A 5,534-nucleotide genomic window follows, 5' to 3' on the forward strand; every position below is an offset into this window, starting at 1 on the left:
ACAAATTCAGAACCAAGGAATGCTTGATAGGACTCTCGTTCAAGTAGAGCTTTCACTAGTGTATCTCTTAAGTTAGGGGACATCATCAGAGCATCGTAGACACTCTGGAGGGAAGGAATTTTTTTTAAGTGAGCCAACACATTATAGTCAACATTCGACTGAGGGCCTTTCCTTTTCTTCTTATACTGCTCTTGAAAGGAAGGGATAGGATCGTCCTGCTGGGTGATTATATTTTTATCCTTTTCTTTTATATTTTTATCCATCCGAGGTGGAAGGACCTTCCCTGAATGCAAATGAACTTCCTGTATTGAGTCATCATCAGCAGGAGATTTCTTATGTTCAGTGGTGGTTGCTTGTGTCTGCTCTAAGGAAAGTGCCTGGAGTGGGTTCTCAGATTCATCTTCTGAATCCAAGTAACAACCACCCACAGAAATTGTGAACACTAATTCATCTTCATACTTAGACTCATACTCATTATTACACTCAGAATCATTCACATTATAAGAGACATGTAAAGCATAAGAAGAGCGAATGCTAGAAGAAGAAAAAGTAGGAACATAAATAAAAGGTATAGAAGACTAGAAGTAGCCAGAATCATCTTCTTCTATTATTTCATCATCAATTGAAGGGCGAACAAAATCCTTTAGCGTAAGTGCTGGAAGAAACCTTATCTTATCCTCTAAGGTTACAACAAATTTTTCTTCTTCATACATTTTTCTAGTACAAGTAAAACCAGAAAAAGAAATGTGCTCATCTGGCACTACAATAAAAGAAGAGGAACGTACAAGTACTGGCGTGGTAACTGGGGCGGTAATTGTCGACTTGGCCTAGGAAGGACTCCTATCAACTGCCTTTGAACTGCACAATCAATCATCTTCCTGGTCTTCTTGGAGAGTGCTAACTGCCACTCTCCCTCAGCAATGCGGGGTAATCTGCTATTACTGTCCTGACTGTAACTCTGACTGTCACTGTAGCTGGGACTGTGGCTAGGACTGGAGATCATCTGAACTGTCTGAGTAGCCTTGCCATTGGGCTGCATCAAATCACTATCCTGGAGGTGTATCTGTCCGATGGCCATCAACCTCTCTACTTTATCCTTGAACATATAGCATTCCTCTGAAATGTGCCCAATATCTCTGTGGTAGGGATAATAGAGTGGGTGGTATGTCTGTCCCTCTATTTTGATTAAAAATATATATATAAGTTTTGAAAAAGAATTAATTTTCTTTAGGAATATTTAAATTTTAAATTTTGAAATTTAACAAATCATTATGAATGATACATCGCCTCGAGAGACAATCATATCGTTCCCTAATGGGTTCAAATTTCAGAATTCTAATCTTATCCGAATTATCGTAGTCAAACTCAAAGGAAGAATGACATTCGACCCCGGAGGATCAAAATGAAATTTAACCAATTATTTGATTATTCTAATTCGGATAAAAGATCATTAATTTCATGATCGAAACCATGATAATAATTGATATATCTCTCCGAAGAAAAAAGATATCAATTATTATGGATCATTCAAAAATGATGATAACGATCGTCGGGTTTGATTTTTCCAAAGAGAATTAATTAGAGATTTTGAAAAATTATTGATTTTGAAAATAAGTTCTGGGTTTCTAAATCTTCTACGAGCGCAAGCCCTCGTAGTTAATTACATCGTAGGAAATTAAAATTTCTTATGAAAACTCTCGATTAAAATAGCGGTATGAATTTTATTTTTAAGATTTTCAAAGTTAGATATCAAAGGACAAAAATGGTAGGAATTTCAAGTGGGATTGGATCAGAATTGAAGACTTATTTTTAGAGTCCAAGGAAGAAAAGTAGGAGGTATTTTGAGATTCTAAATTACTTCAGAAACACCTTAGTCTATCCTAAGTGTTAGGCTTGTATTTGATTGAAAGCGATGTTTAGTTTAAGTGGTCAATTTTATTAGAAATTTGGGATTCGATTCCCGAAAATTGAGGTCTTATGACCCGAGCCCATCTCGGAACCTAAGTCTAAATTGGGCACTTGAAATTAGTATCCCGAACCTAGCTAATGCAGTGCAAGTCTGGTCTTACCCTGGTCTGGATTGGGGAGCCAGCTAAACCACCTAAACGATTTTAAAATATGAGCCTGGCCCTTTTTTGTAGAGTGACAGGGATGTTGTTTAAGAAAAGATTTTGAGAATGGGGCCGACATCTAGAGCGGATCCTAATTGGCCCCTTTGACTTATGTTGGGTTTGATGCTTAAGCTAATGTAATTAAAGATTTAAAGGTTTTTTTATTTGTTTCTAATAAGATGCATGCTAATTGACTCGATTAAATAATTAAATTTGAATTAAGGCTATGAAATGCGAACTCCCAGCGGTCCCGGGCTTACTTCTTAAATTTGTTAGAATTTCTATATGAACCTAAATATTTTAATTTAATTTAAGTAAAAAAAAGTTTTATTAAGTCCTTAAGAGCCTAAAATCGTACTCCAGGTCAATCAAATACGACATGCAAGTAAAAAAACTAGAAAAGCATGCAATTCTAATGCGCAATCAATTTTAAACAAATCAATCAAATTAAATATATCAAATTGAATGTCCGTAGGTAAGTGCCTCTTATTATTACATCACAGAATTTTGCAGAAAATTAAAGTGGCCGGGCACCACTGACTACAACCCGAATTTCTAATCTTAGATCGAATGACTTTGAGATTTGGGATTCTTCTCGTTGTCCATTTCTTCGTCTTCTCACGAACATCTTGATTCGTCGGATCCGGATATCCAAATGGAAAGAAACTCCCCCTTTATCAGGGTGCTATCTTTCCTCTTTGGATATTTGAAAAATATCATAATTTGATTTCCAAATGGAAGAAGACCCTCCCCTTTAGGGATGTCATCTCCTCTTTGGAATTCAAATTGGATTAAGTATCCAAATCTTAAACATTTCAAAGAATTACAACCTTTATTCAATTGAATTTACATTTGAATTAAAAATAAAAAACTAGACTCGATCCTGCAATGTTATCCTAATGATCAACAATTATATATTCAATCCCAAGCAGTTATAATATAAAAAATTGAAATGCATTTTTTTAGCCACACTTGGCCATGCTCTTTTATTTAAAGGGGGTCTTAGGCGCGGTAGGTACTTGTGCAAAGAGTATATATATAGTTTTTTTTATTGATTGCCCCCTTTAATTTCAGCTCCTTGTATGAGCATGGCCACCTGCATAAGATTGCACAAATATAGTTCGTTCCTATCCTAGGGATAAATTTAACGCACAATCAATCACAGAGTGCAGGAAGTAAGTAAACAAACACAATAATTCTACACTAGCAAATAGCATGCAGAAAAAGCTCGAAAACCCGGCACATAACTGCAGAAAAGTAAACACCGGCTTATCCTAAAACTAGAGTCGGTGATCCTAACAAACCATCTAAAGTGTGTGAGGTAGGTCGTATGGTTTTGATATTACCTAAATAGGATAATTAGTTAAAGTTATTTAAGGTTCGATTGGTTGAAAGGCTCAAGGGATATTTAATTAAAGTTTAAATCTTACTGACTTTGAATAAATTTTAAGATTAATTCTTAATTATTTGTTGGAAACCACCTTTGTTTCACACCGAGGCCGTGAAGTTTATTTCACCTTCCTTGGGGCTGAGTAAACAGCCTCGTATGCCTCGGTTACCTAGTGGTACCCGATATAATTAAGTGATTTGATTTGGTTAAAGTTCAAAAGTTAATGAATTTTAATTAAGGTTGGTTGATTACTGATTTTAAGGTTAATTAATGAATTCTTGAGTTTTAAAGTGATTTTGAGTTTTTATGAATTTTTTAAATATTTTAGTCATTTAATTAAAGGGTCAAAAGTTGAATTTTTTATTAAGGGTGTTTTCTGGAAAGTTAGTATTATATTAAAATACTAGACCTTACTACGATCAGTTAGAAGGTAAGTACGTTGAAATCGGATTTTTCTAAATTTTATTATGAATGTTTGAAGTTTTGAACTAATTTTGATCTAGATCTGACCGGTTTGTTGACTTGTTGAATTTGATGTTTTTCTGGAAGTTTAATATTTTTAATAACTATTAGTTATTATTATGAGTTGAATGCAAGTGAGTTTGTTCAATTTGGATTTTTCTTGAATTAGTTATGATATTTTGAAGTTTATGTATTTATTGGAATTATTGAAAATCTTTAATTAAAGGCCCTTTTATGGTTTTGCTCCAAATGAATTCCCAACTCCTTGAAATCAACTCCAAAGGTCAGGAATGACCTAAGGAGAGATTCCCAAGTGTTTGGGAAATTTTTGGAATTTTTAGTAATTATTAATTAATTATATTAATAAAATATTCAATTTCACTTAAAATTAAATTAAGCCTAAGTTTGCTGTCAAATAATTTTGGTTTTAATTTTCATTTGTTAAGGGTGTGATTCTGATCAGTTAGAGGGGTTGCACATAATTTTTGGATTTAAATTGGATTTATTACATTTTCTGGAAGGTTTTAATGCTTAATTAGGGTTTGATCTTAATTAAGCCAATTAAGGGTCTTAATGATTTCAAAAGTCTGTGAAATTCTCTTTAATGGCTGTACATGTTGCTATGTTCAAATGTTTAAAGTTTTGAGTTATGAGGGTATGTATCCTAATCACAATGAAATTTCTAAGTTTTCTAATCAAAGTCCTTAATTATTGTCCTTAATGACACTAAGTTTGAATGGGTCAAATCAAAGTTTCTCTAACCCTTGGACTAATCATGACATAAGCACATAGAAACAATCAAATCCTAAAGCTAGGAGAGCCTAGGCTAAGTGCATGTGTGTGCACAACCTAAGCATGCAAATATTGATGGTAATTAAGATAATAAAGTTTTGATTAGTGAATGATTAAAACCTAATCACTCACTAATCATTCCCCAATGACTTCTATTCACACATTCGATCCATGCTTAAAATCCCAAGGGATCTCTCAAACATTTAAGGATTTAAATATATATATAATTTTAAAATAGATTTAAAAATATATAAGTATATATAAACCTATATATAGATATATGTTTTAAATTAAAGTAATTCAAAATATTATCAAAAATGAATTTATACATGATTGAGAGATCCACTGACTTTCAAAGTCATTTCAAAATAAATTTTTAATTTTCAAAATATTTAATATGATATTAATTAAATACTAATTAAATATTAAGGATTTTCAAATAATTCAATTTTAAAAAATGCTAAGTTTTTCTGACATAATTTGCTTTTGGGTGAGGAAACCGGGGACATTTGATGCGGTGAATGCCCCAACTTAAAAACTCTTCCTGCAAAGGAAAAGGAGTAAAACAAATCTGTGTTTGTAAAAAATGGTGGGAAACGATTAAAAGAAAAGTGGGTTCATTCGGGGGCAGACCTAAGTTTGTTCCATGATTCATCAGCACAATGTACAAGGAAATATTGATGGAGGTATAAGTTGTTAAGGTTTGTTTGTGGGTGTTTAGTTTTATGTGTTTTGGTATTGTTTTTGTTTTGATCTGTTTGTATGTTTTAACTTTTTTT

Source organism: Dendrobium catenatum, unplaced genomic scaffold, assembly GCF_001605985.2.
Source record: "Dendrobium catenatum unplaced genomic scaffold, ASM160598v2 fragScaff_scaffold_325, whole genome shotgun sequence".
NCBI classification, from domain to species: domain Eukaryota; kingdom Viridiplantae; phylum Streptophyta; class Magnoliopsida; order Asparagales; family Orchidaceae; genus Dendrobium; species Dendrobium catenatum.